Here is a 17,382-nt window from a genome sequence, read left to right as displayed (position 1 = left end):
CTTCATCCTCGGTGCCACGGTTCAGATAGTTATTTAGGAAAAACTGCATTTTTTTGGGTTTGGGGGGGCCCAGCGTGGGGGGGGAGTGGCCCCCGGGGACCAAACGAAATTTTTCCGTAGAAGTCTAGTGGGGCTACATGCCCACCAAATTTCATGTTCCCCGGTGTTTCGGTGTCCCTGGTATCGTTGACGAAAAATTTACGGGGGCCCCAGCGCGTGGGGGGGAAGTGGCCCCCGGGGACCAAACGAAATTTTTCCGTAAAAGTCTAGTAGACCAACATACCATAAAAATTTCTTCATCCTCGGTGCCACGGTTCAGGTAGTTATTTAGGAAAAACTGCATTTTTTTGGGTTTGGGGGGGCCCAGCGCGGGGGGGGAGTGGCCCCCGGGGACCAAACGAAATTTTTCCGTAGAAGTCTAGTGGGGCTACATGCCCACCAAATTTCATGTTCCCCGGTGTTTCGGTGTCCCTGGTATCGTTGACGAAAAATTTACGGGGGCCCCAGCGCGGGGGGGGAAGTGGCCCCCGGGGACCAAACGAAATTTTTCCGTAAATGTCTAGTAGACCAACATACCATAAAAATGTCTTCATCCTCGGTGCCACGGTTCAGGTAGTTCTTTAGGAAAAACTGCATTTTTTTGGGTTTGGGGGGGCCCAGCGTGGGGGGGGAGTGGCCCCCGGGGACCAAACGAAATTTTTCCGTAGAAGTCTAGTGGGGCTACATGCCCACCAAATTTCATGTTCCCCGGTGTTTCGGTGTCCCTGGTATCGTTGACGAAAAATTTACGGTGGCCCCAGAGCGGCTGGGGGAGTGGCCACCGGGGACCAAACGAAATTTTTCCGTAAAAGTCTAGTAGACCAACATACCATAAAAATTTCTTCATCCTCGGTGCCACGGTTCAGGTAGTTATTTAGGAAAAACTGCATTTTTTTGGGTTTGGGGGGGCCCAGCGCGGGGGGGGAGTGGCCCCCGGGGACCAAACGAAATTTTTCCGTAGAAGTCTAGTGGGGCTACATGCCCACCAAATTTCATGTTCCCCGGTGTTTCGGTGTCCCTGGTATCGTTGACGAAAAATTTACGGGGGCCCCAGCGCGGGGGGGGAAGTGGCCCCCGGGGACCAAACGAAATTTTTCCGTAAAAGTCTAGTAGACCAACATACCATAAAAATTTATTCATCCTCGGTGCCACGGTTCAGGTAGTTATTTAGGAAAAACTGCATTTTTTTTGGGTTTGGGGGGGCCCAGCGCGGGGGGGGAGTGGCCCCCGGGGACCAAACGAAATTTTTCCGTAAAAGTCTAGTAGACCAACATACAATAAAAATTTCTTCATCCTCGGTGCCACGGTTCAGGTAGTTATTTAGGAAAAACTGCATTTATTGGGGTTTGGGGGGGCCCAGCGCGGGGGGGGAGTGGCCCCCGGGGACCAAACGAAATTTTTCCGTAGAAGTCTAGTGGGGCTACATGCCCACCAAATTTCATGTTCCCCGGTGCTTCGGTGTCCCTGGTATCGTTGACGAAAAATTTACGGGGGCCCCAGCGCGGGGGGGGGGGGGGGGGGATGGGAGTGGCCCCCGGGGACCAAACGAAATTTTTCCGTAAAAGTCTAGTAGACCAACATACCATAAAAATTTCTTCATCCTCGGTGCCACGGTTCAGATAGTTATTTAGGAAAAACTGCATTTTTTTGGGTTTGGGGGGGCCCAGCGTGGGGGGGGAGTGGCCCCCGGGGACCAAACGAAATTTTTCCGTAGAAGTCTAGTGGGGCTACATGCCCACCAAATTTCATGTTCCCCGGTGTTTCGGTGTCCCTGGTATCGTTGACGAAAAATTTACGGGGGCCCCAGCGCGTGGGGGGGAAGTGGCCCCCGGGGACCAAACGAAATTTTTCCGTAAAAGTCTAGTAGACCAACATACCATAAAAATTTCTTCATCCTCGGTGCCACGGTTCAGGTAGTTATTTAGGAAAAACTGCATTTTTTTGGGTTTGGGGGGGCCCAGCGCGGGGGGGGAGTGGCCCCCGGGGACCAAACGAAATTTTTCCTTAGAAGTCTAGTGGGGCTACATGCCCACCAAATTTCATGTTCCCCGGTGCTTCGGTGTCCCTGGTATCATTGACGAAAAATTTACGGGGGCCCCAGCGCGGGGGGGGGAGTGGCCCCTGGGGACCAAACGAAATTTTTCCGTAAAAGTCTAGTAGACCAACATACCATAAAAATTTCTTCATCCTTCATCCAATTATTGAATTTGAATTGTCACTTTGCCCCAAACATTGCATATATGGTATGGAAAATGTAAATTTAAATAAGAAATACATTGCCATTTTATATATTACATTGCCATTGTGCATATTAAATTTCAAAATGTCTTTTGATACCTGTATGCTACCATAATAAAGAGATCGTAAAATAATTTGAATTGAGCAGTTTAGTCCAAGTTTTTCTGTAGAGATACAATCATTTTATATGATGAACAGATTTAATTTAGGCTTTTAGTCACATATAAATATTCATCAATTCACACATCAGTTGCGGTAAACGGAAGCTCAAGCATGTTGGCTAGACGTGCGAAACCGATGATGTTCATTCTCGTGTGTGTTTTGCAGCACGTTTGAGCTTCCGCAAGTGCGGTTGAGCTTCTCTGCCGTGCAAAGGCAAAAGACCGTAACTTCGTTTTTGGTCGAAAATGAGTTATTTATATTTTTGGCACATTCAAGACCTTCTTTATCATGTGGATAAGTATCTTGAATCAATTCCGTTTATTTTTCGAGAAAATAATGATTTGTCTTAACAGTAACTTCCAAAAGCCCATGAGAAACCAAGGCAGAACACCGTAACATCAGTTACCGCTCTTTGGCTTTGTTTTGGAACGCTCAAATTACGAGTTACGGTGCTCTGCCTTTGTTTAGCAATATGAAGTTACGGTGCCGGTGTTTAATCAAATAATGCTACCTACCAGGTTGTAAGGTTATCTGCCTTTGTTTTAATGTCCATTAAAATTAAAATTACGGTGTATCCTGTGTACTTTGTACAGCTGCCATCAGTCGCTCTAACTTCTGATGTCCTCAGAGCGGTCAGAACATTTAGTATGGTCTGCTCCATCGACAAACGTGCGATTACGATCGCGAAGGATTATGCAGAGTTGACAGAAAAACGTTACACATTGCCGTATCAGATGAATACAACCATGAATTAAAGCTCGCAAACTAGTTGGAAGAGTGCCAAAACTTCGCCTTCAGCCCCGCCCTAAACGCGGTCGAGTCAACGCTGGACTAATAGGAGGTATTTTGTCATGTCAAATGTATTAATAATGCCATCAGAATGCAACCAAAGCACAGGATAGCAATAAGTAGATGGCTATAAATAATTGTAAATCATACAAAATAAATGCCATGATCACTAGATTTTATACAGGTGTGTACTATAATGATTTTGTTAATGGTGATCAGCAACTAAATATTGATAATGTGGAAGTTACTGCCTTTTGCCTTGGTATGACCTCTCACTTTTTGCTGACAATACAAAGGCAGAGTACAGTAACTTTAAAATAATGGTCAAAAGTCAAGTTTGAGCTCAAGATTTTTTTATGTATATAATTTCCATTACTAAAACATCTATTTGCCAAATTTCCAGTGTCCTACCTATAATTAATTAAGCGGGACAACTAAAAATCTTTAAAGTCATTTTTCTCAGTTCCACACTCTAGCGACTTAAGGTCTTTTGCCTTTGTAGGGCAGTTCTGTTTGTTCAATATTTAAATGTGAATAAAATCCTAAATTGAATCTGTTTATTATACCAAGCGGTTGTCTCTTCAGACATTTTTTACTAAACTGGATTAGTTTAACATTTTACTTTTCTGGGTATTTTATATGAAGTTTTAAGTGAATCATTTAAAACTTTGTGGAAAATGTAAAAATGCAGAAAGTTTTTTTGTGTGTGTGTGTGAAACTTGTTTTCTTATCTGCATTTCAGTTATTCCAGAAAATGGACCGAATGCATGCTGTGGTTGATTTAAGGTGTTTCCAGGATTCCTTAAAGGTATAGTTCAGCAAAAAAAATGTATTCTGTCATTAATTATACACCCTCATGTCATTCCGAACCTGTAAGACCATCGTTTATCTTCGGAACACAAATGAAGATATTTTTGATGAACTCCAAGAGCTTTCTGTTCCTCCATTGGTGGCCTACGCATCTAAAACATTTAAGCCCCAGAAAGGTAGTAAAGACACCATTAAACTAATCCAAGTGACTCCAGTGGTTTAACCTCAATTTTATGAAGCAATGTAAGCTTTGTTTTGCCAAAAAAACAAACAAAAAAAACCCCATGATTTACCTCTACTCTATTTACAAAATAATATTATCTAAAGCACATTCACAGAACAACACCCGTTCTTGAGTCAACACAATTCGCATGCGTCGTAGTGCTCCCCCTACTAAATAAAGTGGTAAATTGTGTTTTTTGCTAAAACAAAGAACCTGCATTGCTTCATAAAATTGGTTAAACCACTGGAGTCACATTACTTCAATGATGTCTTTCCTATCGTTCTGGGCCTTGAATGTGTTAGTTGCATTGCTCCCAATGGAAGGACAGAAAGCTCTTAGAATTTCATAAAAAAATATCTTCATTTGTGTTCTGAAGATGAACAAAGGTCTTATAGGTGTGAAATGACATGAGGGTGAGTAATTAACAAAATAATTTTCATTTTTGGGTGAACTAACCCTTTAAGTAAAATTATTGAGGTTGGCTAAGCTGAAATCTGTTATAGAAGCACATCACATGGATGCCAAACGAGATGTTGCAGGATTTGTAGTTCACCCAAAAAATGAAACAGTCAATGGGGCCCCATTGACTTCCATAGTATGAAAATAGTATGAAAAATATTCTATGGAAGTTAATGGGGCCCCATCAACTGTTTCATTTTCAATTCTTCAATATCTTCTTTTTTGTTCAAGTAAACAGATTTGGAACAACTTGAGGGCGAGTAAATGACAGAATTTTCAGTTCTAGGTGAACTATCCCTTAAGTCTAGAGGTCAAATTTGAGCTTGTCATTGGGAGTATAAATTTAATAAATTTACGTCTGTCTTTTCTAATATTGATTCTTCATTATGTTCAGGAAGAACCGGCTACATCTCAACCCACTGTGCAGATCTTGGGAACTTCTTGACTGGACGTGTCTTCATTGAGAGGAGAATCTTCAGCAGTGTAAAAATGGAGGGATCTGAAATTGCCGAGCAGTTCGGGTTGGAGGATGGTGTTTTAAAAAAAAGTAAAATAAATGCAAGGGTATTGTGTGAAAATTGGGGCTTTGTCTAGCTTTGTTGTAGATGAGAAAATATATTTTATTTAATGTACTGTAACATTTTAGTGTAATTGCATTTTAAATTCTTTCAAATCTTTTTAAAGAAGTGATATTCTGTTAATTTTGCTAAGTCTTTATTGTATTGTGAAGTCTTTGATGTATTTACACAAAGAAATACTTTACTGCAAGTTGGAATGAAAGTATTCAAACATTCATATGTATTTGATATGTATTTACAGAAATGATTAAATTGATGCCTTTTGGATTCAGATGTTGAATGTGCTTGTTATTCAATAGAAAAATAGCCTTTAATAGTTCTCGTAGGAACAAATTTGACACAGTTAAGGTACAAAGGGGCTTGTCACTGGGGCGGTACCTTAAAAGATCGAATTTGTACCTTTGATAAAGGTACAATATTGTACCAACAAGTTTTAAAAAACAAAAGGTACATTTTGGTTGCCCATGGTACAAATCATGTCCTTTAAGGTACAAACTGGAATGGAACAAATTTGTTCCTCTATATTAAGGTACAATTTTGTACCAGTAAAAGGTACCGCCCCAGTGACAAGGGTTTGTACCTTCTTTGGTACAAAATTGTACCTTTTTTTCTGAGAGTGCAGGGTGTGTCCACTCAAGCCCTTCTCTCTGCTGGACATCCCATGACTAGTGTCTAGTCGTCCATGACAGAACACATAATCTTATTAATCTTATTAAATACCCTCTATGATGCAGGAACCGATGCTAAGAACAAAATCGAATTTTGTTCAACACCACAAAATGTCCTTTCTTCTGTTCTGTACACAGCGGGCAAACAACTGAATACAGTATTTAAGTCAGGGTTACAATACAGTAATTAAAATGCTTTTAAATCATGTAGTATTTTTTATTATTCTAAATATTATTATTATTATTATTATTATTATGTATAATAATACTATTTTTATGAGCTCAGACATTACCACAATAGTCATTTTTGTAATTTTTTTTATTTATTTCAACATTATACTTTCGAGTATACAGTGAAGTAGTGAAGAAAATGATAGACCGGCATTACGTACATAAAGTAAAGTAAAACAATAATGACATTTACAGATGGTCTAACCAGAATAGAAAATCTCTGCAGGCTATCATGTCTTGCTCTAGGATATAGTTGACCAGATTTTCAACTAATTCACCAACGTCGGCCCCACATCGCCAGAACTCATTCTCCATCCGGTTTTGCGTCGCCATTTTTTCAACTTTTCGAATAGTCCACTATTCGATGATGAAAGATGCTTTTCGTTCCTGGAATGTTCCTGGAATCTCCTGAGTGAGTCCTTGCGGTACAGTCATCCAGGGTTTGTGCGTTAATGCTCGGAAGTTTGTGTTTTTGGGTCAGGAGCGTAGTTTGCGTCAGGTTCAGGCAAATGTTGAAGCGGGCTTTGACAGTCCTTCAACTTTTGATCAATGAGATGATGCAGTAGCACAGCAGTCCGCGGCTAGTAGAGCTAGAGCCCTTCAGTTAGGAAAACCGGGGTTGTGTGCGATAACTGAGGCTGAGCCGGCGCAGAGTTTATCAGGACGGCGATTGGGGTCCGCTCACCCTATTGCGTAGGATGAACGGGTGTCGTCATCAGGAAAGCCATAAATAACTATGTAAATTATAGTCACGATGCAACAGAAGTAGCGTCATGGAGAAGTTATGCATATGCCATCAGAGAGAAGTTTATTATTTTTACTCAATCCAGTTACAAAATCTGATTAAACATATGCATGGGTGAATTGTTCGCCATAAGTTCTGTAACAAACATTTAGAAAGTAGTTAGGATCTATTTCATTTTGCTCATGCTTTAAGTTAACTATTAAGATGTTAAAGTTCATAGACCTTTAGCGCATTGAGTTCAAATTAAAATCAATATCGCATTAAACACATCATTACCGTGTTTAATAACTTCAATAGTTATCAAGCACCAGCTGATTTAAGTTTTTCTTCAAACAAAAGTAAATTTCTGATAAATCATCATACACCTACATGTGTTTTGTTGTATGCACGGATTTTTAGGGTCGCTTATAGAAAGATGCGTCCTTGTCTTTGTTTCGCGATACTTTTAAAAACATAGCTAGATCTACATAGATGTTTTACACGATAAGATATTTCAGAGAACCTTGTGCGGAATTCTATATCCGCATAAAGGGTTAAAATATAAAATATACATTTTAGCGCTATTTAAAACTAGGACGGTATAATAATATAATGTAAACGTCTCACATGAAGATGATGGTTTAAACCATAATTTTATCATATCAAACCAATTCATGTGAATACTGTCGTATATGAACAAAGAGAAGACCTAGAGTTCACTAACATTACAGCTAACTGTAGGAAACAGATATCCGGGGGAAAGTGTAAAGAAAACGCCATACAAAACATTACAATCACACCCAGCAATACGATAAGTGTTACGCTAGTGATGTTAAAAATTGTTAAACAATTTCAAAACAGGTTGTTTCAGAAGAAATCAAAGGTGTCCAAAATGTTACGTGCTAATATTTGGTCTTGTTTCAGAGTCGGTATGCTCCGGTGAAAACTTTGATGAGGCCGAGAACAATAGCGCTGTTAAACATGCGGTTCAATAACAATGTTCAATATAAACAAGAATCCAACTCTAATGCGACTGAGCTTGTTTCACATATAACTGCTGAACCATTGAAACCATCTAACCATTGAAATTTACGATATGTTAAAACATTCGGCATTATGCAGAATAAAAAGAAGATCATAAAAAGAAGAACAATCATTAAGACATAAAACACAACGTCTGTTTTCTGGATCGGGCCTATAACTCGGGTGTCAAAGCATTGGTGGGGACAGAATAAAAAAATGAATCAACCCTCCTTTCACGTAAAAATACCACGTATCAACTGTAATTCATTAGCTTAACTGTTGTTTAGCGACACACACACACACACAAAATAACTGTGTAATAATAACAAAATAAGTGTAATAGTTAGACGAGTTTGAAGTGTAATTTTATAGGTAACAGAAAAACAGCAATACTCATCTTTGACGTGGATGTTTCGTATAGACATAGCAGAAAGATGTTCTAAAAGAAATATGATTTGTTTAGTCTTAAACACTCTCGTGAAGGACCGTCATTTAATTCTCTTTATGCAAATATTTGTTCATGTTTTTCAAACATTCCTATATGAACATGTTTGATCACGCTCTATGTTTTTGCAAACTGTACAAAAACAAAAAGAAACAAGATGTAAAATGTCAATTACAGACATTCAAAAGCTAAAACTGATCACTATAGTGGCTCATGCTGTAATTACTTTTTAGCAAGTTGACCTCAAGAATTTACTTTTCGTGCAGGTTTCACCAAAGTGTGGAACTTTGTTTAACAGCCTCAAGCTGTTATCTGCATCTCTCGGTGCAATAGTCAGATGTGATTCTGTTGTGATAGTGTAAGTGTAACTTTGTTACTCATACTTTGTGTGATTCGTAGATAGTAGCTATTCGTTGCACTAAACAAAGTATCAATGTAGTTCTCAAACAGAAAGACTATCACTTAAATTCTTAATCGTCATTTATTTCTATAAACACTGAATGTTGACGGCTCTAAAAGAAACGTCTTCATGGATTGTAAGGACACGTGTGATTCCTGTATAAAGATTATGTTTTAAAGTTAGTTCATAGGCTTTACTAGAGTGTGGAACTTTGCATCACTACGGTGTGTAAAAATGCATCCAAAGATTTAAGCACAACTACTTACACACATACTAACTTTATATTGTAGATTGTGAACATTCCATTATCTGTTTATTTGGGGTCAGAGAACATCCTTAGCTCATACATCGCTTTAATTTGTGCTGGATGTTGAAGTGTTAGTTAAAAAGATAAAGGTATTAGTTAATAACAAACAAACAAACAAACACAAAACTTTAAATCAACATGAAGGCATAATATTAATAAATAAAATATGGTTTACAATTACAGTGCAATGACCGGGATCACCCATCACAAAGTTGTGCGTTGTGAGTGAGACCTCGCAAAGATTACACCGATATTAGATTTCTCGAACATTGCGTGTGGTTGCACTATGCCTGAAACTATGCCGAAAACTGTCAAAAAATCATCTGGTATCATGGTTTAGTTGAATTTAAAAACACTGTTTTTTCTTAAAAATGTTGTGTCAGACGTATTGGGTAGCATGATTATCTTGTTTAATCGTGTATTAAGTCCATATTTATCAGGTTGATATTTGTAGAAATAAGCTAAATACATTTATAAAACAAAAAGAACAAGTTAAAGGTGGGGTATGTAATTCTCTTTTTTGGCCATTTTTTCAAAATCACTTGAAATCCTGTTCCTAACCCACTTACAGCCACTGAGTTAGAAGCACTGAAATGAAAATTAAGCAATTTAATCATCTGTGGAACGGGCAGGACTCGAAAAACTCCAGCCAATCATTTCCAAGACCACCTAGAATCATTGGACAGTAAGTGCGTCAATCAAACGGTCGTACCATACCCTCCTCCCCCCATCCATGTCCATGTTCTTCGAATGGGTGGAGTCAAAGGAAAGAAGGTAGGACCATTTGAGTTGTGTATTTTCAAAATCTGCCGGCCGTTTTGCAAATCACATACCCCACCTTTAATGGCCTTGTGTCAGAACACAACAGGTATGAAGATATGTTTGGTTTTTAACTTTTTATTCTAACTTTAAAGCTAGATTATCCTTTGAAAAAGTGTAATACAGTATTTGATTTTTACACATGCAGTGTTTTCGCCAACTGACCTACACCTGAAGTTATGACTTCTGAAGGCCTCTCATGTGTAGATTCGCTCGGTTGAAAAAATGGTATTTTATTAGCTAAAATCATTGTCTTTATTCATAAATATGTCCTCATTGGTGTAAAAGGACCTCTGCCAATGATCTGACTTATCCTTGTAAGCGAAACATTTCTTATCTTTATTTACATGGGGCGGGTAAGTCCATGGAAGCTTCCATGTCGTTCCGCCATCTTGAAACACTATAATAGCAGAGAGGAACAAAAAGCACTAGCCTACCTCAACACGTTTAATCAACGCGTGTTCGTTCAGAGCCGACTGACTGAGACCGGCTGAAGCGGACACAGAGATCAGTGAGAGGCGCTTGTCACTGCCCCGGCACATTTGAAAGGCTGCACTGCGCGGGACAATATAATGCAGGATCATACTTATGCCGAGCCACAGGAGAAGGAATCCTCGTGGCCAAAAAGCAAAAATGTAATTTATATTTGAAAAGCGAGTCGCTAGAGAGCACTATTTGTTAAAATGCAAAATACAATCTCACCGCTAGATGGGAAAAATCTTTAACAAAAAAGTCTCCAAAATCAAGGAGGTCAAAGGGCATGCTTCCTGCTATAGTATCATCAGTTCTCCCCAAAGTCTATTCATACGGCCACCAGACCGGATTTAAACTTCTACATATATTTTGAGTAGATAACCGATAGTATATTCTCAGTAAAGGGTTTCACCCTGTGTGTTTCCACACTGATTAAGGATAGTTTGGGAGATACAAGTTAAAATGATCTTATACGTGTAATAGATCATAGCTACCAGTAAGATCCTGCATTGAATTAAGACGAGTAAAATAAAAAATTCGCTCAATTCGCTGTATCAATTCGCTGTAGTTGTATCAACTCCGAGCCACGAGGTGGCAAAAATGTGTGGGGATTTTCCAAATGATGCAACTTAGTCTAAATAAGAGCAATGTATAGTCCTCGGATTTCTTAAAAACAAAACATTGTGACAAACTTTGTATGGACAAAAATACTGTTTGAAATATTTTTGAAGACTAAGTACAGTTTTTGAACAGACGCTGTTTAGTAAAAATTATACCTTAGGTTAAATTTAAGCAAAATAATTTATTAATTTAAAGAGCTCAAATGCAAAGGGTGGCAGGGGGAATCCCGTGACACAACACACACACACACACACAGATGGTCACGTCTCCTATGTTTTGAGACGGTGCTTTGAGAGACTCATTGCAATTTTTTGTGACTCTCATTTTATTTAAATTATTTTAAAGAACAGAATGGCTTTTCAACATTTGTGTGAGATAAACTTCCACAGTTTATCCTTGTCAGTTTTCACAGTACAGCCCGGATACGCTCAGGAATATGTAGGGAGGATCGTGTGTGATACCAACTTCAAAAACACACACTAACTGTCATGTTCAAAAGGCTTCAAACAATCAGACTTTCTGTCAGATACCATAACATATTGTTTAATCACAGTGTCTTCAAACGATTAACACTTTCTGTCAATATCAAAAGGCATCAAACAATTAAAACTTTCTGTCAAAAACTACATGATCAAGGGCTAGGAGGGGACAACCTGTCAAAACTAGCTGTCAAAAACATGATCAAGGGCTAACCGGGTCAAAGGTTAGCCCTTTGATCTCCTTTGTTCTCTGTTGATCCCTTTGATCCTACGCCAAAAGGGGCGGGTACCTGTCACCGGAAGGGGCGGGCACCTGTCAATCAATCATTTTTGACAGGTGGTCCGTGGTATCAACTACTCACGCCATGTTTTTGTTTTATGTTTTGTTTAAATAAACTGCATTTGGGTTCTACTAGCTTGCCTGCAGAGGAATCATTACAGAAAACTTGACCACCAACAATGAACCCAGCAGTTGCCCTCCTGAATATATGCCAGGGGAATGGTCCCCTGGAAACTTATGTGGAGAAATTTTGTGGACTGTGCTGCCAGGTAGAATTTAATGATGTGGCTCTTAAGGACATTTTTCGTTTTGGGCTGAACGATCCGGTGCGATCCCGATTGCTAGGGGGGAAAATTCATTTTTCACTGGCCCAGTATATTGACTATGCCCTTTTGTTAAGTGGCCCAACTTTTACTGTGGGTTTGGTGGACAAGGAGCCCCGCAACCCTATAGTACACACCAAGTCTGAGTCTCTTCACATCATGCTTGCCAAACCTGAGCTTCTTCACGTCTGCCGAGCCAGAGACCGTTCACGTCACGTCTGTCGAGCCAGAGACCGTTCACGTCACGTCTGTCGAGCCAGAGACCGTTCACGTCACGTCTGTCGAGCACGTCTGTCGAGCCAGAGACCGTTCACGTCACGTCTGTCGAGCCAGAGACCGTTCACGTCACGTCTGTCGAGCCAGAGACGGCTCACGTCATATCTGTCGAGCCAGAGACCGCTCACGTCACTTCTGCCGAGCCTGAGATTATTAACTTCATGTCTGCTCCTGAGCCGGTATCTTTTCCAGCCCATTACCCCATAGCTGCCCCCAATAAAAAAAAAAAGGGGGGGGGGGGGTGGGGTCAGTGGGACCGCCGCCCTGCCATGTCCCCCTGAACTGTCTGGTCTGCCCTGGCCGCCATGCCAAGGCCCAGGTCCGCCCACACCTTGCCACGACCCAGGACCGTCCACACCATGCCACGACCCAGGTCCACCCACGCCATGCCAAGGCCCAGGTCCGCCCACACCTTGCCACAACCCAGGACCGTCCACACCATGCCACGACCCAGGTCCACCCACGTCATGCCAAGGCCCAGGTCCACCCAGGCCATGCCACGACCCAGGACCGTCCACGCCATGCCACGACCCAGGTCCACCCACGCCATGCCAAGGCCCAGTTCCACCCATGCCATGCCATGACCCAGGTCCGCCCACGCCATGCCAAGGCCCAGGTCCACCCACGCCTTGCCACGACCCATGTCCTGTCCCCCCGCACGGGCCTGGCCCACCATCCCTTCCCGCCATGCCACGACCCATGTCCTGTCCCCCTGCACGGGCCTGGCCCACTATCTGGGTTCTACTAGCTTGCCTGCAGAGGAATCATTACATGCACACACAAAATATAATTTTTCTTTCTCGCATTTGTTTCCTGAGCTCCTGTAAAGTTAATCAAGAGGTTTACTTCTACCTCACTTCTGCAGTTTGAGAACAATATCACAGTAGACATTACAGTTTTATAGCCATTATGAATTTTATTTTTGTTTTGGAGTACAGTAATTAATAAAGAAGATGACAATTAGTACTTCAAAATGGCTGACAGCCCCTGCTCTACTTCTAAAAAAAAAAACACAAAAATATAAAACCTGTCATGTTTAAATGCCTCTTAACTGTTTAATGTTGGCCCAAGTATTCAAACATATTTGTGTTTTATATATTGCATGCAAGTGTTAATTGTGACACTATGCATCATCTTTTAACAGTTTTTTTTTTTTGTCATCTGACACTGTGGTTGGAGCTGATAAACTGAATAACAGATCTTGCAATGGGTGTGATGTTTTACTGCGTCCATCAAAAGGATGAGAAGTTGCTTTAGCTTTTTCTCTGAACTCTATTTTAAAGGTGCTGTAAGTGATCCCGGGAGACGTTACTTCTTGTTGACATTCGAATTGTTGTCAAACAAAACGGAGGCTAGCTAGACCCTCCCTCCTCCTCATCCCGTCTCCTCCCTACTCCCCTCCCTTCCGACATAAGGGAAAGTCAAAATAGTCACTACAAACAAAGTTAAGCTTTACTGATACTTCATTCAATGTGTAATGTCGCCAAGTTAGATAAATGCTTTTATATATTGCAGAACAGAATGCAGAAAAAGAGAAACATTATCTTAAAATCGTTTCGCCACCTGAGGTTATAACTATAGCTCCCATACAAGGACGCAATAATAGCATGATAACGTTAGCTTCACGTTTCCCAGTGAGCATAAACAACGGCGGCGGCGTAAACAAATTTAGTCAAAGTTGTCAATAGCCTATAAATGAACATTCAAATTCATAACAAACAGTGGGTGAAAACAATCGTTCACACAAATTGTCGCCCTACTGTGAATAGGGCTTGGGCGTCGTGACGTCATACTTGGCGTGGCGGCCATGTTGATGGCCTTGCGAATGTAAACATACAGCAAGTCGAACGAGGAGAAGCAGAGATGGAAGAAGAAAAGAAAGAAAAAAGATGTTAAAATCCTGAAAAGGATGTGGAGTTTACCGGGATACGTTAAAAAGGGAAACCAGGGACCAGTATGTGGACAAATTTTCCTGTAAAAAATCCCGTATTTTAATACCTTACTCTCATAACATTAATGTTAGCCCTTCCATCGGACCTGTCAGTCTCTGCACTGTTGTCCTGTTGCTACCCCCTTGCCCTTCCAGCGAAACAGATGTTTTCAAAGCATCGTTTTGCTTACTTGAAGGCAACCTTAGCGTGAAATTGGCCTTTTTAAGATAACAGCGTGGTTGTTGTGAGAGCACGATTTCATGCCAATCTGTAAGCAAAGTCACGTTAGACCTAGCTTCACAACTCGCTTAGTTAATGCTGCAGTTTTGTAGTACGAATTTTTGCTGTCAGCAGAGGGATAGCAACAGAAAGATGAATGTTGAAATTTTCATTTTTCGGGATATTTTATAGGAAAATACTAAAACGGGAAGACAGCGGGAAAAGAGCTCAAATGCGTGAGAAACCCGGAAAAAACGGGAGGGTTGACAGCTACTAACTACACTTTTTTGCCGATTTTGTCCACATAACGTTACTGGTCCCTGGCTTCCCTATTTAACGTATCCCCGTAAATTCCACATCATTTTCGGGACTTTAATATCTCTTTTCTTTCTCCCAACTCTGCTTCTCCTCGTTCGACTTGCTGTATGTTTACATTCGCGAGGCCATCAACGCCAAGTTGGCCGCCACGCCAAGTATGACGTCACGACGCCCAAGCCCTATTAGCTTGATCATTTACAATAGAGATTGATCGCTGCTAGAAACATACATGTTGTATTCACCAAAGTTAACGCTGACTGCATAGTTATAGCTAATTACATCCTTGTGTTGGTTTGGCGAACATAAACGTCAGTTTAGAAAGAAAAATGGATTTACCTGTTCTGCAAAAACAGAGCAACTGAATGTCGGATTGGAAGCCCTTCTGCCGGCGGAGTTCTCGCCACCTTTCGAAGGTTTTTCCGATGTAAATTCGGGACTTCGCGCGTTCCTTATCCTTGTCCCTCTTCTTTGCAATTTGTTCATCGGAACGTCGTCTCTTTGGTCGTGTGTCGGCCATAATTCAAACTTCCCTCTTCATGCTTCTCTGTTCTCTCTCCTCCACACACCCCCTTCACGTGCACGCACACTAACCCCCCAAACCCCCACCCTCCAATACTTCTTGTCGGTTATTGGCTGGAGCACTGTTTATTATGTTTCTTGGTTCGGGTGAGCTGCAGTTTGTTTTTGTTGCCGTTTGTGGAGCCTGTGGTGTCTAGAGAGACCGCGTTTTTTTACAGTGTGTTCAGGGGACAGGCAGCTAGCGGATAGTGAGATGTTTGCTGTATGTGACAAAAAATGTTTTGGCGTCGCATCACTTACAGCACCTTTAAGAAAGACCAAAACCTGAAACAAACTAAAATACATTTATATAGGGGAAAAAAATGCTTCGAATGGCTTCAGTGCAATGTAAGCATATAGGAAATGTGTTATTTAATATGAAAAAAAAAAAAAAATATATATATATATATATGTACACTGCATTCATCAATGCAGTTAGGGTCACATAGCTTCACATTTCAATACTAGAATCATTAAGAAGGCAAGAAACATCACCATTGACTCCTCCCACCCAGCAAATTATTGATTTAATATTTTGCCATCAGGCAAGAGGTATAGAAGCATTACCAGTAGAACATCACGCTTCAGAGACAGTACCTATCCTCAGGCCATACGTCACCTAAACATGGTCTGAGGCTAGGATACCGAATGCTTTTATATCAGTTTACTCCCAGAATGTTTTTATGAGGTTCTGTTTTCAAGCACCCTTCATCTGGTCATTCTGCTAACTCATCTCATGTGCAATATGAGGCTTTTATGCCCTTGTATTTGTTGTTGTTGTGAAGTATGTGTGGAACATGTTGTAATGTCAGTGTATTATGTCAATTAAGCTGTATGTGAGCATACCAAGACAAATTCCTATCAACTCAGTTGAAATGGCTTAATAAATTTGAATTGAATTGAATTGAATTGAATTGGTCATGTGACCTATATTAGCATTCAGAGAGCCAACTCTCACGCACTGAGCGTGAGACTCACGCAATTGACACTTTCACACGCTCTCACGCCACACATCTATTTTCTCACGCACAGAAAAATCGCGAAGCAAAGAGGACACGAAGACCGACAGACTAGACAGAGCAGGTTACTTATGATATAAAAAAATCTCAGCTCTCAGATTCTGTCAATTTTATTACTAAATTCAAACAATAAATACCGTTTTGGCGCTTGTAAATGTGACTTGTCAGATCCCTAGCGGCACGTGAACTGATCATCTCTACTAGCTAGGCTAATAGTAAATAAGCACAAATGAACAATGTTGAAAGAAACAGTACAACTTACCGAAATGTATATTCCTCATACATAATATCGACCAATCAGTGTTTTTCAACTGCAGAAAGGGTCAATAAAACAGCTGGAGAACAATTATGACACATAACATTTAGCTTACCTAAGCCATTTAATGACCAAGAAAAAAAGAGCTATAGAGAGTATTTTGCTAAATATGTGTACTATATTACATATTTATTATATTTTTTACTTATATCATTAAAGCAGTTGTTATTATTATAAAAACGCAGGTAACACTTTATATTACGACCCTCAAACAACTGCGTAAGTAAAGCGAAATTACGGTGTACGTTTCTGTAATTATAGTGTACTTCCGTGTAGGTATAAGGGAACAATATGTTACGTTTTGGGTAATAAAGGGGTACAACCAGATATACAAGCAAATTATTTATAATGTAATTATTTTAAAACTAACAGGTAGGCTACCTATTCTGTTAATATATTCCAGGCAAAAATTGTACGTCTGCTGTATATAAAAGTTTTTATCACATTTCTGGCAAAATATGCTCTTGTGCAATGTAGTTACAGGGTAATTTTGACATCTGTGGGTTGTAAATTCAACTTTTATATATATATATATATATATATATATATATATATATGCCTGCACCGTGTTATTCTCTTTTTAAAATTTGCACCCTGTTGACTTCAATGGAGCAATATTTAAACCTGCTTTTAGCCTCTTAACATCCTTGATG

General features: G+C 40.3%; 1 long non-coding RNA gene across 1 annotated transcript in view; it reads right to left on the bottom strand.

Moving 5' to 3' along the window:
- Positions 1–16,715, bottom strand: part of LOC307169492 — a 97,490-nt gene extending 80,775 nt beyond the window's left edge. The window contains exon 1 of the long non-coding RNA XR_013823149.1: positions 16,676–16,715. This is a non-coding gene — a long non-coding RNA (uncharacterized lncRNA). The remainder of the gene's footprint in view (positions 1–16,675) is intronic.
- Positions 16,716–17,382: the final 667 nt, after the last annotated feature.

Source organism: Squalius cephalus, assembly GCF_949319135.1.
Source record: "Squalius cephalus genome assembly, chromosome: 13".
Classification (NCBI taxonomy): domain Eukaryota; kingdom Metazoa; phylum Chordata; class Actinopteri; order Cypriniformes; family Leuciscidae; genus Squalius; species Squalius cephalus.
This window is presented reverse-complemented; position numbering and strand designations above follow the sequence as displayed.